Consider the following 21876-nt stretch of genomic DNA (forward strand, 5'->3'; position numbering starts at 1 on the left):
AATTGTTGGTGTCTGTCATTGGTTTATCCAACCCTCCTCAGAGCAGATCTAAGTGACACAGTAATTAAGGCAACTGCTACCACTCAGTGCCTTATCTACACTAGTGTTCTCAACATTGAACTGGTTCAATACCTTAAAGGGAAAATATTGTATACACAGCCTAATAGGGCTATCCATTTATTTTTTTTCTATTCACAGGAGCAAGTAAAACTGTTAGGCCACAAACATAGTTAGTCTTGTAGCACAGGGAGCGCATTGCAAACAACTGTGTTAGTCAAAATCACCCTCTTCTCAAATCCATTGTAGGTAGCAAGGTGGTTCAGACACAGTTACTAAATGTAGTTAGGATGTAATTTCTATTCAGCTGTAATGTATATTCAGCATTGATACAAACCATATTACAGCCACATATGGCTATAACTCTATTTGAAAATTGTTAAAAAAATTATTGCAAACCCTAAAAAAAGGACAAAGTATTAAACGGAATCCCTTTTACACCTGTGTTCTGTATGGCACTGCTTATAGGCCCATGTTACAATAGCACTAGTAAAAATCCCCAGATACTGATAAGCTCACTGAGGAGGTAAAAATTAACCTGACCGAGAAATCCATCTGTTTTTTGGGTTTGTGTGAGTTTGGCTGGGGTTAGGTACCACTTTGCTAGGCAAGTGTCACTTTTATAGCAGAAGTTGAAGTGGACTGATTGTGCAGAATTCCTTAGGAGTGAGTTTCCCTTCAGTAGAAGTATTTGGGGGTTATTGGAGAAATGGGAGTTGAATTTGAGAATAATTTATCCCTTCAGAAGAGATGTTCTATTTCAAAAGTAAAATTCTGAATATTCCATGAATGATAAAATCACCCCTGTTTTTTCTTGTGAATTGCTAGAAGTCATCTATGTTGGTATAAATGAGATAATTTGGCCTAATTAGTTCTAAGCTTAATTAGCAGTAATTATCCCAACATGGGAGTAATACCCGAGTAGGAAGTACTGAGTCCTCGATTAGCTAGATCTCTAATTGGTGTTATAATATTGTAATTAAAGGATGCTTATATGCCTCTGCCTCAGCAAATGATTTGTTTTACGTCTGATTAAATAGGGAGTCCAGTAGCCTCAAGGAGGCCAGGTCATCAGCACTGACTGAGATAGTGCATTACCCCTTGTTGTAGGAAAGAAACAATGAATCATATATACTGTAAAACACCATGGGCCAAATAATTCCTGGTGTAATACTACTGAAGTTAATGAAATTAAAGAGGGATAAATATGGCCTGGAGTGTATAATCTATATAACACCCAGTTAAACCCTCATTGGAATGTGCACTCTGGCAATTACCCATGTAGATAAATGCAAGTGACTTAATCTGCATTGTGATCGCTGTATTGCAGGTGTGAGTTTATTTAATTGTTGTGTGATCATTAGATTGCACATTCCATTCAAAGTTTGCATGCTGTAGGGCCATGCATCCCAGAATGCACTTTGCCCATTAGAACTCTGTAAACTTTGAAATTGGTGCTGCTTGATGTGTCACACAGTGCTTAAAAGGGCGCCAACAAGTTTCTGTCTGGAAATGTACCTACTGTAGTTACAAGTAACACCTAAAATGACTACAACTGAAAGAAATTAAGGAACAGGCAAACAAAATTGTTCTCTTTTCTTTCAGCATTGTTACTTTGTGTATAGTGGGTCTGTTTCTCCCTTGCTGCAAACACCCTTGTAAATATCAGAGAAACAGAAAAACTTATACATTTTTTAAAAGAAATTAAAAAAAAAATCACAAATGGTAATTGTCTGAAATTAGTTAGCTTCAAAGCTTTCAAGTTGTCTGTGCCTCTAAGAAACAACCTCCTTGGAACTCCGGAAATGCACTGCTTCATTTCTAATCTCTTTTGTTAGGCACCAAATTATGGAATGGGTGAGTGCACTTTCTGTTTTGATTCTTTGACATATCATAGAGATTGTAATCATAGACATGTGGGGGATCCTACTACTCTATACCTGCAGAAAACAATAAATAATAATGAAGTTGCATTTCTAAGCCAGCCTTCATCCAAGGATATAAAAGTGCTTTACAATCACTGAAAAATTAAGACTCACAATAACGCCCTGGTATATGATTCCATTACAGATGGGAAAGTTGAGACACAGAGTTGTTATGCAAGTTACTCAGTACAAGACACTTAACATGTGTTGGGCAGAGCAGGGAATAGAACTGAGATCCTGTGCTTTAACCACAAGATCATCTTTTTACTCAAGTGACAAGTGGAAGAAGAAGGGAGGACTGAGCTGACTTAAGTTGTATCTAAGGCTTGCAACCATGATTTTAAACAATTTCTAAAGACAATTACACACACAAGCGTAGCTTGAATCCATGCTCCTCCACAGAGTCGCTCTTTGGATGACACTTGTAATACACTGAGGGCAAGCTCAGTGTAATGTGTGTATATATTAGCTCCTCTGTACAAATGCTGACAGATTTTTCTTCCCTTTCCTTCCCCCGCCCCCACCCTTTTCACTTTCTCTCTCTTTTTAAACAAGGAAATTAAATGCAGAAAAATAAGTTAATGCAATGTTAAGGGTGAGAATTTAAATGCTCCAACATCAGGACATTCAAAAGTTAAGGTTCCCACAGCAATATTAACTTGGCCATATTGCATATATGCTGTTTTGAAATACTGTTTATGATATCAAATGGATGCTTTAATATATATGTTCAATATGTCTAAATTAAGGTTGCCATGGACTTTAGCATTGTACCTGAAAGGCACAGCTCTGCCTTGTATTAGAAAGCAGCAAACTGCATTGTCCCAGCAGGATCTGTGGAATAAACTGTGCCTCAATCAGGCACAACTAGCTCTGGTAGGGAATTTGTCAGATTGATTTTCTCATTGCAGATTTTCTGGAAAATTCAGTTTCTGTAAAATTGAATTTTTTTGTGAGAAAAGGTAGTGGAAGGATTGCAGTTGTGCTCAGTTTCTGTGTTGCGGAGCATGAAAGCAGCACCTGGCACCGTCCCTTTAGAAGGCCAGGCAGATCTGATCCTTGACTTGTACCTTTCTTGAGTTATAAGACTTTTGACTTTTTAAAGTCAAATTCTAAAGTTCTTATTTGTTTTTTCTCAGTCCACCCTTCAAGAGAGCTCCATTATCACCAATGATGGTTTTGACTAAGTAAAAACTGAGCAAAATCTTCCAGATTTGGTGCTTAAACCTTAATGTTATATTACTTTTTGTGTTTGAATTTTCCTTATTCATCTTCTGCAGCAGGAGAAGCTGACGATCATTAATACAAGGTCAAATCCTGAGGGTCTTACTCAGCCTTTATTCAGGCCATACTTGCACTGGGCTTCTATTAACTATTTGTCTGAGTAAGGACCTCAGGATTTGGCTCATTGTCATTTATTTTGAAGGACAACATGGTTTCCTTCTCTCTCATAACAGGCGCTGGATATCTACGCACCCTATACCAAAGTGCCTAAAGAATGTTGTCATTCATAGTAAGCGAAAGACCTATAGAATAGACTTGTTTTACCATCTGCTGAAAGTCATTCTTGTATGAGAGAGAAACTGTGCAGGGGTGTGGAAGAGAGGAAAAGAGGAAGAGATTTTACAATAGAGCTGAATGGTGTTGTGTACTACATCGAGAAAAGCTGACAAATATCTGAATGTATAGAAAAGACTCCTAACCCAAAGGGAGGAGTTGTGGTTTAGGTTAAAGCCACAAAGGAAGTGAAGGAGGTTACCACTTTCCTGTCTGTGGGTAGATGGTTCTACTCTTGCTTATCTGAAGGCCTTGCTGCAGCTCAGTCTTCCTCTAGGCACATATTCATCACTGTACAGCTTCTAGAGAAGACTTGTGGCCGGGTCCTGCCATGTGTTGAACATCTGCAATGACCAGTGAAGTCAAAGGGAGCTGAGAGTTATCAGTACCTCTTAGAATCAGGTTTATGGTTTAGTATGCAGCCTCAAATATTTTAAAGTTTATTTTTAAAGCCAGGGTGGATAAAAAAACAATGTTTTTTTTTCTTTAAGATTTTTTTTTATTTCAGTCATTTTTTTAAATGTAAATCTTTTTTATAAATTTATAATACAATACATAAAATATAATACAACAATTTTTATAAATAAACCTTTTTACAGTTAAATTTGAAATTATGACAACTTATACTAAGGCCAACATTTACTAATCTATTACAATCATTTAAATTAAATAATACAGTAAGTTGTATATGTTTGCTGCCCATATTTTTAAAAATGTCAAACCACTGGTGGAAATCACTGGGTAAGCACCTGGAAGTTACCTGGGTAAGCATCAGAGTTTGTTGAAGGGCTAAATCTGTTTTTGAAAGCAGTAGCCTCTTCTGCAGTTGCAGAGAGAATATTTTCATTTCAGTCTATTCAGTTAGTACAGTTCAGTGACTAGTTAATTCACAGATAAGATACCAAATGGAATTTGAAAAAACAGGAAAGCTTGTTTTCTTCTTCCAATCTGTGAATAAATAGGTGAGAGAGAATGAGATCTACTAGTTCCAAAATCTTGAAGGACATGGTGTCCAAAACAGTCAGTTCAGTTCACTCACTGCAGATAATACTTCCTTTGTTTAATAAATCAGTTAGTTTTAAATGTAAAACATGTTTTGATAAACCTTTTTCTCGCCTTATGGAAACAGCACATTTAAAGTAGATATATTTAACCAATTAAAAACATTTTTAAAATGCTGTTTTGGTGCATTTTAATTGAACTCCAATTTCCATCCAAATACAGCTTGACACAAATCACAAGTGAAAAATTAATCAAATAAGAACTTCATCATTAAACACTATAAAAACTCTAAAAAAAAATAAACAAAAAGACCCAACAACAATAAATTATGTTAAGCTCTATAATTGCTTAAATCAATGTGTATAGATATAGTGTATCCTCCTATAAGATTATATTTAGCTGGAAATCAGCATGTTTTAATGGTTACCAGCCAATGAGAAGCAGCATTTTCTTTAGGCAAATAACTAAAGTACCAATGCAAAACAAGATTAAAATTGACTATTTAAATCAAGGTTTCCTGCTTGCTGATTTCAAGTCACCTTGATTTAAATCAATCCTCACTTTTTAAAATACATATATTGTCTGGCACAGCAGCATTCAGAAACTACTTTTCCTTGCTCCTTTCACTCTTTCTTGCTGACTTGCAATAAGCATCCCTTTGCAAGAACATCAAGGGCCATATTTGGAAATCAATGGGATTACCTGGAGTCAAATTAGCACCGAATTTGTCCTGAAGTTTTGGAAATGTGTGCAAACTGTGTTAAATTTTTCATATCCCTTAATTTTGACCAGTCTATCTTGTCCTTGTGTTATTCCTTCCACCTTTTCTTTCATTGTTATTGAGTCATATCTTTATCCTGATGCTCGATTTAGCACTAATTTATTTGCCAATTCAGTGCTGGTTCTGCCTGAATTTTCATTTCAAATTTCACCTATCCAATCTGTCTGCTTACTGCAGATTGTGCGTGGATTTCAGCTCCTGGTTGTTTGTCAGTGATTGACAGCTTCTGCTTCCATCCCAGCTGTGTCTGGCTGACTTGTTTGTTGATTTAGGGCAGATTGTGAATGAATTTGGGGTCCTGTACTGATGTTTCCCTTTGATTTTCACTGTGTGTGTTGTTTTGTTTATGGATCAGAGGCTCTAGTTGCATGTGGCTGAAATGTTTATTCTATCAATGTCAGGTCTCATGGATTTCTATAGCTTTGCTCTCAATCACAGTGAGTTAGACGGTTAGAATGGTGTGGCTGATTGAACCTGGTGTGCTGCAGAAGACATCGCAAAAGACAGATGAAAGAATGTAGGATAGTGAACTAAGAGGGAACTAACACTGAGCAGTCGTGTGTCATCGTCTCCTCCCCATCCCCCCCAGGCACTGGAATGTAAACCAGGCCCCCTAACCCAAGCTATCAGCTGGCTCCGGCACAGTTTACCACTGTCAGTGACAGTGACTTTAGTTTGCGCAATCCATGCTTTCTGATGATACTGCATTATTGTACAAGAAAAGAGCATTTGAAAGATATTCCCTGAAGAGCCATTATGTGTTATGTAGTCCCTAACCTTCCATTAGCAACTCACCCGAACACCTAACCCTGACCTTGGGACGCAGCAGAGGCATTTCACTTACCAGGTGTGAAATCAGATTTTGCCACGTGGGGATTATTGCTCTATCAGGTGTGTTACATTATCTAGTGTTTTAAAAATAGTTTTGTTGGAAGTACAAGATATTAAAGATTTGTGTGGCAAATGTGTCCCTTTTTTTGCAGCTTGTTTCCTTTAAGAGGACCTTCACAATATTGATTTCAAGAGGAATGTTTTAAAACTTTTCCTTTACCTTCCTTTCAATATTATCCACTGGACTTGTGTATAGTTCCAACCCCAGCCTATGCTGTTGAGCCAGAGTATCTCACTGGTGGTCTCTAGGGGCCACTTTGGAGGCTGAGAAGACTGTTAGATTGCCTTGTTCATTCAGTCCTTCCCCCAGCATTACTCCCTTTTCACTCCAAAAGATGCCCTGTCATCGAGCTAGGGTTGTGGGTCCACTTGCAAAGTCTGCCAATGGACCCAAAATCTGAGCTGGGTAGACCATGTGCCCTGCCCTCTCCTGGAGTGAGAGAAGCAATCTCAGTGTGTGCCTTTACTCTTGAGCTTCCTCCTGCAACACCACTTCAGGAACCCTTATGTGCCTATAATGGCAATTAACCATGTTTCTCTGAAAGACTGGGTTTAAAGCGTTAACACACAGTTTTCATAGTAAGACACAGCAATTTGAGTCAGTTAAAAACAGGATGGAGCTGAAACTAAGAGATCTTGGTACCAGCAGGTGATCTTTGACCCCCCCCAGTCATGGACACTGGACAGTTAAGAGGTGCCACTCTGCACAGGGCAGAGGATTTGAGAGTTTCTGTTTAGTATACCTGAGCCTATGGGTCAGAACACAGCTATCAGAATCGAGCATTGATGACACAGGACTCTAGGATGCCAGGATCCCCGCCTCCGTCAGGGAGACGCTTTGGAGAGCAATTCCAGGGTCAGCATTCATTTATTCCTCAGCCCAAGGATAGCAGACTGGGGCTGAGTTCCATCTATAGCTGAAAGAGTTCTTGGTTAGCGAACTACAGATTTGAGTTCCACCTCCCATTGGTAGGTCATGTGTATAGCATATTGAAGTCCCAGATTCAGTTCCAGAAGCCAAAGTACCTGGCCTATGGTAATTTACCTAATTTTGGGCCCCAGAAAGTGCAACTCCATTGAAGTCAGTGGAGTTGTGCCTGCTTATGCTGTGGTGAAGTTGGGCCTTTGACTGTCCCTGTAATACTTCCAAAATGCAGAAGAGTCTCCCTCCAAATCATATCATGCTTTTTCAGCCACCCTAAATGCAAAACAAGGAGTCAAGGAGAGAAACAGCAACCCTTCTTTTTGGAAAGTACTTCATAGGGATGGTTCAAATAACAGCTTACAAAACATAGTTTTTGATGGAGGGGGAAGACATAATATTAGTTAAAAACAGAAATTACCGGGTTCCAGAGAGTTGTGATGGGCCACTCCTCTTCCTTTCCTACAGCTCTGAAACACAGAGTCCCACAGCAGGGCTTAGTCCTGTCTCCACTCCTTTTTAACATCTTTCTACAGAAAATCTTTAGGGAACATTATAAGATGCCATGTATTCTGATGCCAGCAATGTGCATTCAGCACAGAGTGTGTAGTCTTCCAAATATCTCAGGGCATGGAGGAAATTGTAACTTGACTAAAGAAAAACTGGCTTCAACTGAACCCAGAAAGATTGAAGTTGCATTAGATAGAAGGGGAATTGGCAACCTCCACCACTTTACCCTCATCTGAAGGCGTCTGTACACCGGTAATTAAATATTGTTTGCAGCTGCAGGGTCATGCTGGCCTCCTTGCTGATGTTAGATACTCAAAAGAAGAACAATCACTAAGAGTACCTTCCTCTGCCTCTGGCTAGTAAAATTACTCAGTCTGTTCTGCTCAGAAGATGAGTTAGCCACAGCACTCTGAGCATTCCTTACCTCTAGGCTGGACTATTGTCATTCACTTTACTTGGGTCTAGACTGAATGGATACAAAAAAAGCTACAGCTGATGTACAGTGCAGCAGCTTGTCTCTTAAGCCAGACAAGCCACAGAGAGCGTATCATCTCAGTGCTCCATGACCTGCACTGGCCCCCTGTGCAATATCAGCTCCAGTCCTAAATGCTTGTTCTGATCTATGAGATCCTAGAGGGAATAGGAATGTGCTATCTCAAGGACCGCCGATCCTTCTTACAAGAGAAGGACTCTTCCTGATCGGCTTTGGGGTGGGTGTTTAAGTCCTACCCGTGTCAGAAAGAGAAGCAGACCTTGAGATGGTATGTGCTTATCCTATTTAGGACCTTGTAGATAAGAGCAAAGGTTGGATCTGGTAATCCACAGCAGAAGAAACTCTGTAGCATGCTCTGAAACATAAGCCAATGAATAAAACAAAGAGGCAGGGGGAAATCTGGTTTTTCCTTTTGCATGGAGCTCATTGTTTTATGTAGTCGTTATACAGCATCTAAATATCACAGTGATTTGTGTTTTTGAAATTTATTTAATTGATTTAAATACATACAAAATTTAAAAAAATAGCAGCTGTCCATTTGCTCTAGACTCCCTTGACATTAATGTACAGATACTAAAAATTGCTTAATTATAACTTCAGCAACTCCATTAGACCCCAACCAGCAAACACAGACAAATTAAAGATTGAACCATCCTCCTTCTTTCACTCCTAACCACCCTGATAAGCTTCCTCCCTCTTCATAATGGGGAGAAGAAAACTGGGCTTTCCAGTGTGCTGTGACACTAATCAGATTCAAGCTAATTTGGATGAAGCTGGGGGAACAAATTCTGAAATCACAAGAACTTCACCCAGAAGGACCTGCCAGCAGCTTTCTCTTATACCAAGGGGGCTCCAGTTTAAATGCTTCTGCTGATTGCAACTGCAGCAGTGTGGAAAGGCGAGATATGTGATCTCTCTAGTAGACAGGTGCAGGGCCACTTAGGGCTTTATAGGTTAAATAAAACATGTTAAAATCTACCTGGAAGCAACAATCCGCCAGTGCAGATCATGTAGCATCTGTGTAAAAATGCTCATGGTAGAGGATACATGGCTTACCAAGTGTGCCTCTGAATTCTGCACCAGCTTCAGTTTATGAATGGATTTAAAGTGCAATGCCATGCAGAGCATATTGCAAGATTCTAATCCTTAGATGACAGAGGCACAAATGACAGTAGTCAGATCTGCGTCCAAAAGGGATTGTCACTACTTCTTGGCCATATGTAAATTTTTTAAAAGCAGCCATCCTGGCGTTGCTGCTACCTGATACTTTACTAACATCTGGGGATCTAACCAGACCCCTAAATCAGAACAAAAGCCAAACCCACACTTCCTAGTCACAGGAGCAGATATTATCTTCCACTGTATTATAACTCATTACATCTTCTTGGTAGTTTCCCACAACCAGCATTGCTTCAGACTTGCCTGGATTGAACACCAGCTAGCTGGCTCTCATCCATGCCCCGGTCCCAACCAAGCAACTGCCAATGGATAGATTAAAGAGAGAGAGTGAGAAGAGGGACTATTGAATGTATTACATAATGAAGCATGGACTGGGGTGGCTGCTTTATGGAAGAGGTTAGCATTGGGGTATGAATTATAGGGATATGCAGAAAATAGAGATTGTGACATAAAGAATGTTGCTATTGAAGCACACGGGGAACAGAATTATTGGGATAGAAGGCTGAGGAATACAGTTAGAAATAGTCATAGATATGTGATAGGTAAGGAAAATAAGTGTACTTCCAAGCACAGGTGGTGCTCCTTTTAGGGAGCTGAGTGACAAATTTGCAGTCAGGTTAGTGCTCCAAGAATGTCTGCAACCCTGTGAAATGTTGGAGAGAAAAAAAGTTGCAGTAACAGTGAATAAGATTCAGACCTCATCTATCTGAGTGTGAGTATCTCAAGGTGAAATAACAGAAGGAGAGGAGGCGGGAATATTGATTTCTGCTTCACAAAACAGACAACAACGCCTACGTTTTCATGGCAGGCATTTAACCATGTGACTCCCATTCACTTTAATGGACCAGTCTGGGCTACAGTGAAAGATTGGTTTCTCCTCCGTATGCCATCTAAAGAGGAATATTATAGCATTGCAGTAGAGATGTTGAGCCAAATTCTGCCCTCGCAGGCTTGTGCACCACTCCCATTGATTTCAGAGGGAGTTACAGTCTGTGGGCCAGATTCATCAGTGCCCTCTGGCCCCTTTGGATCAGGATGCAGGGTTGCATCCTAGAGTACAACTCCACCTCAGAGGGCTTTCCCCAGAAGCCAAGGGATCTGGAGTAGCCAGGTGCAAGTTAAGGCGGCACCAGAGGCCAAAGGACCTCTGGCAGCCCAAGGAGTGTGTTCAGTGTTAGTGCTGGGTTGATTTTTCTTGTCTTTTTCTATTTGAGGACAGAATTCAGCCTCCCATAGTTAGTAGAGCCGACTAGGATACTCATTCATCCACAAAGAGATTAGCAGAGGATTGCACAAAATGGACTGTGTTGCAAACTTCTAGTAATGGAGATGCCACATAAGAAGAGGGACATTACTACTGAAAACTCTTCTCTTGAGCTGTTCATAATATTCTCAGAAATATTCCTTCTGTGCTGAAATTTCATTTGCTTTGTTTCAGGCCATGAAAATACAGGTGTGTATACCAGGGCAATGACAGGCTTTTTGATGGGTATTGAAAAGATGGTTTGGTGGGTGGGATTGTCGTCATGGTCTTGGCATGGTGTACAGCTGGATAGAAGCAGGATGCGGGTAGTTGGCAACTTGCAGGGCTGTGGAAGCGTACATAAAAAAAATCCAGGGTATTAAATAATATTAATAATTAATAAAAAGTCTAAGATGATAGGTGAGAACTTAAATGCACAAAAGTCAGGAGATTTTGATGCCAAGCTCCTATGGCTTGTCCACATCTAACTGCATGTGTAAACAAATAATCTATGCAATGTATGTCCAGTGTAGCTGAGTTAACATTCCTGTGCATTCAAGTTCTCAACCTTAATTTTGCACAAATGTATGTTATTCCATGTGTTGCATGAGCATGTATTTTTCCATATTACGCTTATCTGGTTTTCCTTCTGCTTAATATGTCTTCTTTTTTTAACATGTTGAATTTTTATCTATATTCCTAGATAAAGTTTGCAGTGTACCTGCTTAGTAACTGTAGGGGTTGCTTTGTTTATGAGAGAGGTTGGTTTTGTCAATTTGATGTCTGGATTTGGGCTAATGTCTTGAAGTGGGCAGATCAGGCCTCTCTTATGCAGGAGGTCAGTCAGTCTAGATGATCACAATAGTCCCTTCTGGTGCTGGAATCTATGAATTAGAAATGTAGGTGACAATCCTGCTAACTGCTCCGTGAGGTTGGACCACTGCTCCTTTACAGAATGGCATTTACTTCAGTGGCATTCCCTCGAGGCACAGGCAGTCTCAGAATTGTAGAGAAGTTTGCAGGATTGGAGACCTAATCAGTTTCATAAAACAACCTTAAAATAGTTTCAGGTACTAAAACTACCTCAGAGTTCCTCTGCCAATTTGTGTGGCTTAACAATAACGTTTTAATATTAAGAAAATGTATTTCTCTGTCCTGTGGCCATATGAATTTCCACACAAACAAGGGAAACTCAGTGGGCCTACTCACATGAGTTAAAGTTAAGCATGTGCTTAAACATTTGCAGGAATAGGGCCAAACTGATTTTGCTGGGGGCAAGGTGAGGCTGACTGGGCACACAATACTGTCAAATTCAGAAAGTACCAAAATGGAAAAAACAGCAAAAAAAAACCAAAAACCAGTTATAATCATCTTAGGAATTACTTGTAGCGGTAATAGTTTTATAAAACATTTTTTCAGACAGAAGAGTGGTCTTTAAATTAATAGTGGACCTTTAACTGCCTCCCATCTTGACCTTTACTGCCTCTTTCACACTTAGACTCTCATCCTGCAGTGAGCTTCATGTAGGGAGCCTCCTGTGCCCATGTAGAGCTCATTGCAGTATTACAGCTTTACTCATTTTGGTTTCTTCAGAATTTATTGTTACCTTTCTAGGAGGCTCAATTTAACACATCGTCACGTAAAATGCCAAACTTGGAGGAGAAAAAATCATAGAGTCTGAGTCTGTATGGTGTTGTGCCTTGTATAATAATTTACACTTGAACAAAGAGAGGTGGTGGTGAGTGGGGGTGGCAGAGGAGGGAACACCCAAAAAAAGTCTCCTACCAGTTGGAATTCTCCATTGACAACAGTGGGAGTATTTTATCCCCACTTTGCACAAGTCTGCTCATGACTGCATAAGGTGCAAGGAAGTGGAGAGTTCGGTTCTTAAAGAGTGTGTGGTGCTTACAGTGTTACAAGGTTGCATCTACACAGCAATTAAACACCAGCTAAACACCTGCGGCTAGCCCGTGCCAGCTGACTTGGGTTTGCTGGATTCAGGCTACAAGGTTGTTTAATTGCAGTGTAGACATTTGTGCTCAGGCTGGAGCCCAGGCTTTGGGACCCTTCCCCCTCGCAGGGTCTTAGAGATTGCGTGCCAGCCCGAGCCTGAACAGCTACACAGCACTTTTACAGCCCCTCAGCCCAAGCCCTGCAAGCCTGAGACAGCTGGCACGGGTCAGCCGCCGGTGTTTAATTGCTGTGTAGACGCACCCTAAGGGTATAACCATTTTGAAAGAAGAAAATCTTACTTAAACAGAACATATGTGGCACAATTTTAATAGGAAGCTGCTAGAGGTAAAATGGTCTAGAAACTGAAAAGGGTAGGAAGTGTTTTGTATGCCCCAATTCTGCTCCTGTTGAAGTCAATTGTAAAGTGCCCTTTGACTTTAGTAGGAGTGGGATTGGGGCCCAAAGGGCAGGGAATGCAATAATTATATCAGCTAACTGTAAGGGAGACCTGTGGTGGTCTGTAGAGTAACTATTGGTAAATACTGATTTCTTAATGGTGACTGCCTGTCTCGGGTTTGGGGAAAATGGCTAGTCCAAAGAAGAAAAGGAAATAGAATAATTTTAGGACAGAAGCAGCAGGGCTATGAGTGGTCCAAAGGGCCCGATCCACTGATTCGGAAGCACAACACTTGTTTTATTTGGAACAGCCATGTGTGTCTACAGTGGGAGAGGAGGTTTGACTGGAGTTAATGACAGATGGGCAAGGGCTAATATATAATTTTAGAAGAGAATAAAGCCCATGTACTGACAATGACTTATGCTGTTAATTTTATTTGCCTGAGTAGCCCCATCGAATTCAGTGGGTCTATACTCATGTGTGTAAAATAAGCACCCATGTAAATTTTTGCAGGACTGGGGACTAAAAGCATGAAAGCAGCAATTGGAATGCAAAGCTCTGAACCATAGAAAGTAGAATGTAAATGTATTGAGCTGGTAGGCATGTGAACCAGTACTATTATATGGATAGAATTGGGGCTCCTCAGCTGTGTATCATAACTCCAACTGTGCTTTTGAGCAGAAAGATTGAGGTTGTATGCCTGCTGCTGCTGTGAAGTTCTAAGACCATGATATGCAGGGTGGTGATAGCTGTGATGTTCTGGGTGTTCTTGGATTTGTTGTAATACTGTAAAGAACCAGGAGAGTTGGGTTCTTTGCAATAGCTTGTAAGAACTTGGATGGGGAGGGAAAGGCCTCCTTGAGTGTAGTGTAGTTGCTGACAATCTCTAAAGCTCTGAATGGCCTGGGATTTGGCCACCTGAGATACTGCCTTTCCACCTTACAACCTGTCAGAGTTATTACAATCAGCAGGGAGGCTTTTGTTGTCAGTTCCCATGGTAAAACTCTTCAAGGTCAGCAGTAGAGATTTCTCAGTTGAGAATTCCTGCCTTGGGACTTCACTCCCCTTGGCATTTTACTGTAGAAAATTCCCAGAGGGGATAGAGCAAAGTAGGAACTTAACTCTAAGAGTAAAGTAAAGCGTTCTGATAACTGGTTTCGAGAGCCCTCCAAAGAGAGGAAGGAATAGATACAAGGTGAGATAAAAGGAGGAAAAAGAAAGATGGCATGGTGGGGTTATTTGAGACTGAAGGAATGATTCTCCTTTGCTTTTCACCTTGTGCAGTCGTTTCTGCCTGTATGACATGGTACCTCTCTGATCTAGCAGTGTTTTACATCCTTCTCATACAGATCTGATTGCACAAGGGACAAGGCAGTGGAGAACCAGGCATAGAAAGGGGAAGTGCACCCGGTATCACTTGTTGCTAATTTTAGGTTGGTCAGGTTTCAACCGTGAGACTGGGATTTTCAAAGGCACCAAAATTGAATAGCAGTTGGTGGCCTAACTCCCTTTGGCAGCTTTTAAAATTCCAGCCTAAACTGCTTGGTCTCTCAAGGAGACCAAGATTGGGTCCATGATGTCAATGGGAGCAGGATTGGGCCCTGTACTTGAATCCCCATGATGAACATCTGTCTGTCATTTAGTACTGTATTTACTATAATAGCAGCTGGAAACCCCAACCACTGTGTGGCTCCATATTATTGAGTACATATAGTGAGAGACAGTCCCTGCCTCCCAAAAGCTTTCAATTTATGCTGTGCTCTAAGGGGAAGAAAGTAGCGGTGTGTCCGGAGGAGGAGGAGGGATTGTGGATATTAATTTTTAAAAAACCCAACAACCCAACTATGATAAATGCAGAAATAGGTCAGGGTTAAAAATTGGTACAGATGGGGATGGGTGGGTAAAGAAGCAGAGACAAGTTCAGGAGGAGGAAGGCTTTGTCCCACTGCTGCTACCATCAAAGGAGCTGCTTTGATAGTAGCCAAAGTGGGACACTAAGTAAAAAAAAAGACTCATATAAGCTACCCCTCTGAGTCAGGGTAGCTGCCTGGTGTGGGCTGGAAATGGAAAATTGCAACTGCAAAGAGTTTACTGTAGGGCCTCCTTTCAGTCCTCTCAAGATGTGGGGGATGGGTAAGTGAAGGCAAAGAAATTCCCAATAGATGACTGTGTGGGAGGGAACAAGGAGGAGACATTTTAAGTATAAAGGCTGGAGAGGGAAAAGGATAGAACTAGCACTTGTCTACATGGGGAAATCGATTGGTATAGCTATCGTGGAATAATACTACTGTAGTTATGCTGGTATAGCTCTCCATGTGGACATTCTGTTCCAGAATAAGTGTCTTTATTCTAGTATAATTATGCCGCTTCCGAAGAGCAGGGATTTATTTTAAGTGTGGGGATTAGAGAGGAAAAGGGATGGTGTCATTTGAAGAGTGAGGAAGGGAGAGAAAATGCTAACTTTTAATACACTAACACTTTATCAACATGTCAATCTATCCAAATGTTGCAAAAAGCATGAGAAATGCCAAAATTTGGATTTCTCTCAGTGACAGATGCAGTACATCCACTGTGGTCAGTGCTCTTCTCATGGTCCACAGGATTAAATATTTTGAGAACTTGTTTGTGGGAATAGGGGAGGGAAACGAGTGTATTGGGAGGAGAGGAGGATCTGTGTCTTTCTCAAAATTATCCACAGAATAGAAGGGGTGGGGTGCCACTGCAAACCTTCAAAACACTGGCCACAAGAGGGTTTCAAGTTGCATTAGCATTGAATTCCCAAAAGATCAAGCATTTGCTCAAAATGGGGCTTCAGCACATGTGAGGTTGAAAGGTTGTGTTTGTCATTCTTGTCCATTCCTCCTAAATTAGTTGTGAACTGTTGCACAACCTAGTGCTTTCTTCCTCATGCTAAGGTCTAGGGATCCATTGCAATGGATACTTCAGCCTGGTGGGGGCAGACCCAGACCTGCCAGTCACTGGCTACCCGGGAATGCCCCCTCCTGAAGTTTTCTCTGTCTCCTTGCTGCAGGGCTTGTCTGAGGGAGATTCCAATCTTGAAGTCATATTACTGACTAACAAGTTGGTTCAATAACATGTTTGTCTAATTCCCAGCCATGTCTCAGGGCTTCATTTGCCTTTTGGGGTGAGTATCCTCTTAGCTCTGTTTCCCCGCGGAGGTGTTTGCAGCAGCTTGTGCCCCTTCAGGCTTCAAGGAGCAAGCTGGGCTGAGAAAGCCACGGGGTAAAGAGAGGGGCTGTGTTGCCTGCTCCCCCACACTTTATCGAGCATCTCATTGGGAAAGTTGGCCATCTCTGTGGGCAGAGAACAGTTTTCCTCTCATAAGCTAGCCAGGATAGGGGATTGCTTCGACTACACTTCCTTGGGCAGGAAAAGACAGAGCCAGGCAGGATTGGCAGGTGGGGGAGGCCTCTGCTGGGCAAGATGCAGCCCAGGCCAGGTTTGGTCACCTTGATCCCTTCTCCTGCCAGGAAGGAGGCAGGCAGGATTGGGAAAAAACTGGCAGTGCCCCCATCTCCATGATGGGAGTGAAGCCAGAAAGGCAGCGTGCCAGGTGGAAGATCATGCCCGAGTCCCAGTAGCCCACACCTGCAGCCAAACCTCAGATTACGGAACTCAGCCACCTCTTTCTTCTCCGCTTCCCTGTGAGTCATGAACGGAGGGTACTGGACACAGCGTGGACATTGGCAATGCCAGAGAGTGCAAAAAGAGACTTTGGGCCCCCCAGCTTCCCACTTCCCTCCCCCTGGAATTCCCTACTCATATCCTCTGCTGAGGCCTTCAGGAGAAATACCGATCACGTGGACCCAATACAGCAAAGAGAAGTAGACCTTCTCTGAAGTCTCTTCTTATCTGAGAGACCCAGAAGAGACCCCTGTTGGGATGACAAAACAATAAACCCAGCCTCTGAGGGCAGGATGATCACTAAAGATGCTTGAAAAGTTTTGAGGGCAAAGCCTGAGATCAGTTTCACTCCCTGCACTGAAGTATGATCTTGGGGCAAACATCCAAAGGAGAAATAGAAATAAGTGAATTGGCACTTGGTTTGTATTCTCACCTTCATGGATGCAGCATGGTGGATAATCCTCAGTGTTTGGTTCCCCTGCTTACCTTGTCACAGAAACAAAAATCCAGTTTTTAGGGCAACCTACTGCGAATACTGATCTCATGTACAAGACATGTCAGTGATCCAGAGTTCATGTGAGTCCTACCCCCTAATTCCTGTTACCTCTTGTGAATCTCCCCTATCACATCTATTGCAGAGTTCAAGTTCACATTATCTATTGTCCGTTCCCCCAACTGGTAAATGCAGAGAATCTGATTTTTTTTTTTTTGAAGGGATCCATCCATTAGTTAACCAGACAGAGTGATTCACATGTCAGGAGCTAGCAGGGAATGATGGAAAGGGCTCCTTCAGGACCTGATTCAAGCCGGGGAATAGGTACCAAAAAGAGATCCATCTACTGGCTGGAACATAGTGATATATTGAGCTCTTGAAGCGCTCTTCCTTCCACGTGTAACAGATCTATTCTGGTCTTGACAGTCAGCCTATCTAATGGGGCTTTAATAAATAAACTAGGAAGAGCCCATCAGCCTAACCCAGGAATGAAAACCCACCTCTGTGCTGGGCAGAGCAGAGTTTCCTCGCTCTGTGCGCACAGCTGTCGGGGGGAAGAGGACACTCGACTTTTTTTTCCCTTTTCTTTTCCTCTTCGACTAGCAATGATCCCAATCTGTGATGTCGGGCAATCGATTAGCATGATCCGGGCTTGGGGAAGTTACCGCGAGTGGGAGAAACTTCAGGAGGCAGGGCAGCCTCCTCTGCGGCTGCCCGTGACGGACCGGGCTGGTGCTGCCCCCCGGCGCCCGGGTTCCTGCCGGCTGCAGGACCCCTCGCAAGAGATCCGTGGGGTGGGGGAGCTCGGGGCTGCTCGGGGGAAGGGCATTTCCAGGTGAGCCCAGACCCGCTCCCCTCCGCTGGGTCCCGTCTCCTTTGTGTGTGTGTGTGTGTGTGTGTGTGTGGATGGGCGGGCGGGCGACAAGTGCGGCCGCCTCGGGGAGCCCGCTGGTTCCTGGGGGGGCAGCGAGGGGGGCTTGCCTCGCGCTTTGTGCCCCCCGGGCTCGCTGGGGGCGCGCGGGGCTCGGGCGTACCCGCTCCTGGCCGCCCGAGCGCTGCCTGCAGCGGAGCCTGTTGCTCTTCGTCGGCTCTGCCCAGCAGCTCCCGTCCCAGTCCCGGGGCGGCTCCGGGCGCGGTGTGGCCGGGGCCTGCTGGTGTTTTGCAAGGGGCAGCGAGCTTTCACCGGTGCGCGAGGGGGCGAGATGGGGGGGGTGAGAGGGAGGGGAGGGGGCGGCCCGCTCTCTCGCCCCAGGGCGCTGGGAAAGGGAAGTGAGAAGGTGGGGTAGGTAGGGCGAAATGGGGGAGGGTCCCTTTAAGGAGCGCAGTTGGTGGGGTTGCGGTCTCTTTAAAGGAGAAAGGTGGGGTGGTGCCACCGTGAGGTGAGGGCCGAGCTATGTTAATTGAGGGGGAGGTACCAAGATGAATGGGGGGAGGGAAGGGCGGTGCTTCGTGCAGGCGCGGAAGGGGTTTATGGATTCAGGCCTGCCTCTTTAAGAAACTGGTTGATACCATTGTGGGGTTGAGGGGAAAAGGGGATTACATTCGCTTTCTCTGGGATAGTGCCATTCCCGGAGCGGGGTTGAGAGAGGCGGTGCCATCGCCTGAGTAAGTAGGGGACAGTACCATTCCCGGGGCGGGGCAGAGGGGGTGTCGGGCGGTTCCATTCGTCTAGTAGAAGGGGGGGCGAGACGGGCGGCACCATGTGTACGGGCGGGAGGGGAGAGGCGCTGGCGGACAATGGATCCTGTGTGTGTTTGCGGGAGGGCAATGGATCCGCCGTCGCCGGGGGAAGACGCTGCGCCGCCCCCTCGCGCCCGGAGTTGAGAGGCGCCACCTCCCGCTCCCGCCCCGCGCCCCTCGGTAAGTGGCGCTGCGCGTGTGCGGGAGCGGGGTCCGCGTGCTGTTGCTGCTGGCGTGGGGGGGCTGAGCCGCTCCCCCGCCCCCCGGGGAAAGTTTCAGAGTTGGGGGCTGGGCAGAGGCTCGCGGGGGGAGGGCAGAAGGGGAAGCACCAAATCTGGGGTTCCGTGCAGGGAGGTGGGTGCGCGCGCTCTCCTCAGGCCCTGGGCACTGTGCGGGGGGAGGCAGGTGCTGCATGCCGGAGGCCGAGGGACGGGGGTGGCATGGGGCTGGAGCAGGGGGGGCATGAAATCCAGGGGAGACCCCCCACCACACACACACACACGCAGACACGTATTGATTTGGGAGGCTGGAAGGAAGGATTTCTTGTTGGGAGGGAATGGGGGGGAGGGTGCTGATGGAGATACCACTTGTGGGAGATGACAGGGGTTCCCACGTCAGTAGGTGGCCCTGATTCTCCACCCATGGGCCATCTGGAGGGGATGGGACCCGCATCCTGTTATGGGCAGAAACATGTCCATTGAGGAGGCATTTGGAAGGAGGAAGAGGCTGCTTGAGGGGCCAGTATTCCCGGGTTGGGTAAATGACATGAAGATACAGGTGGGAAGAGTCCCGTACTGGGATTGTAGGTGTAGAAAGGATTCACCCCCCCCTCCTTTCCTGGGGTGCAAATGTGGCTTAAAAGAGGCGGTGGGTGAATAAGTGGTTAAGATGAGATGGGATCAAAAAAAAAGCATTCGGGTTTTCAGATTAGGAAGCATAGGGTAGCGAGAGGATTATGGCCAGAAAATTGTTTGCAGGTGGTGGTGATAGAGATGTATGCTAGGGAATTGATCATGAAACAATTCAAAGTCGGTCAGATGAGGAAGATCTGCATTGTAGAGAAAGCTTAGTGTTTTCAAAGTAAATGTGCGTCATGCAGAGCCCCAACTCAATCCATTGTCCTGGAACCTAACCTACTATTCAAGGACCTTTCTTGTGAAAGAGGAAAGGAGGACTCATTTCTGTCACTCTGTCTTGTGAAGAAACTGCCACTCTGGTGTCGGAACTGTCCAAACAAGTGTCCAAACTGTTTTGGAGAGAGGGGGAGAATGGTCATGCCTGAACGGGGCTTTTCACTTAAATTCTCTGATTATTAGTTTTAGGGGGCAGAGGCAGGTACTATACCTGCCTCAAGCTCCATCCTAGGAATTTGGGGGCAGGAAGCATTTACAATCACACTTTCCTATTCTGAAAAAAGGTGGTTTTCTCCCAAGTTTGGTGTGAAAGACATGAAAGACCCACAGAAACATTCCAGAAAACTGACTATATGTGAAGTACTTTTAAATGTACATAATTATTAATTTCTTTTTCCTCTTCTTAACTATCTCCATTTTGTAAACAGTGACCTTGGGTGTGTGTCGTCTTAAAATATTGTGAAAACAAACATTGAAAAGCCAGAAAACACTAAGTTAATTAAAAAAAACAAAACAAAACACATAGGAAGGTATGAAAATGTAGAGTTAACATCCCTTAGACAGCTTTAATTCTGACTCCATTCACCTCCAGCCTGCTTCTACACCTAATGGTAGTTAGTATTCATATGGTTAGGCCCCATCTATGTTAGGAAAAAACTACCCTTAGCTGAGAAGAAGTGTTGGTAATTGGTGCATGGGAACTTGTGCTAAACAGTTTGTTTTTTATCTACAACTGCAACTAAATTGCGTTCAATGCCAGCTCACTTGCACCCATTGCCTGTAATAGGTAGATCTGCTTTCTCCTGGAAACCAAGTTGATTTGGTGAACGATCTATAGATTCTATAACAAGTATGTTGTCCTATGTATATCTTGCCAGCTAGGTCTGATGGCTGTTGTTTTAAAGGTGGTCTCCAGAGATTTTAAACTGAGCTCGAGTACTCTCTTGCTGCTTTATAGGTATAAAGGGTCACAATTTCTCCCTTTCTCCTGTGTATGCCCCCACTTCTCATCAATATAAAATCAAACAAAAAATCTGTTTGTTTTTTAACTTGGAATTATCAGGAATGTCAGGCTTGGGCTTCCCAGATTTTGCTGGGGGACTGTTGTCGGGTGGGGTTGGGTTCTCAGCATTATTGTTAGCTCTTAACACCTTAATGAAAGGGTGGAGAAGTTGAATATTTAACAAAGATCTTCTTTAGCTCAAATGTTAATCATAGAAGTTAAACAAGTGTCAACAAAACCAACCAAAAAAACCTAGTTTTTTAAACAATTGACTATAAACTCCTCCCTCGCAACTGCTCATCTTTGGCCAGGTCTACACATTTGCTGAGATAGCAATGTCATTTAGAGATATGGGTTTTTTTGTGACTCTTCTATATTGGCAAAAGTGCATGGTTAACCAGTGTAAGTGATTTTGCTAGTATAGTTAATTTAACTTGGAAATGGTATAAACTATTTTGGCAAAATCACTTTTTTGCTGATGTAAGCTGCCTCTGCACTGGGAGCATTTGCCAGTATGGCTATGCTGGCAAATCTTTTCTAGTTCAGACCTAGCATTTCACTCCCAGCTCTTGTGAACTCATAATTTAATTGTCCACTCGTCTACGTGATGTTCCAGGCTTGGCAGGAATTTTTCTCTAATGTAAAAAGTAAGCAAAAAATGCTTTATATATTAAAAATAAAAAGAAGCCTTCTTGGTCTCCTTTATATATCAAAGAAACAAAGTGGACAAACTCCATTTTTTCCCCTTTGCACATCACCTTTAAACCCTGTACAGGTCAGTTCAGATTAGGATTATTCCATAGCCAAAGCAACAGGGTTTGTGACTGAACCACCAAGGAATACAGAATTTAAAGTAATAACTGCCTGAGATTCATATACATAGAAACATCAGTCCTATATCGCAGCGCTTCCCAAACTCTACCATGGTGTGTACCACCAACATAAAACGCCACCACCTGTAGGGGCGGGGCTGGGAGGGGGGAGCGGCTGTTGTGCTGCTTGGGGGCCGGGC

The 21876-nt window shown here is 43.6% G+C and overlaps 1 protein-coding gene across 2 annotated transcripts in view; it reads left to right on the forward strand.

Moving 5' to 3' along the window:
* Positions 1-21876, forward strand: part of LOC137151833 (uncharacterized) — a 66182-nt gene that overhangs the window by 14390 nt on the left and 29916 nt on the right. The window contains exon 1 of one of the 2 annotated variants that reach the window (XM_067546319.1): positions 18520-18653. The exons of the other annotated variant lie outside the window; for it this stretch is intronic. The gene's annotated coding sequence lies outside the window, so the exon portion shown is untranslated. Of the gene's footprint in view, positions 1-18519; positions 18654-21876 lie in introns of those variants that run through there. 2 annotated transcript variants of the gene reach the window in all.

This window comes from Emydura macquarii, unplaced genomic scaffold (genome assembly GCF_026122565.2).
Source record: "Emydura macquarii macquarii isolate MOO-44397 ecotype Brisbane River unplaced genomic scaffold, CSIRO-AGI_Emac_v2 contig_1119, whole genome shotgun sequence".
Classification (NCBI taxonomy): Eukaryota; Metazoa; Chordata; order Testudines; family Chelidae; genus Emydura; species Emydura macquarii.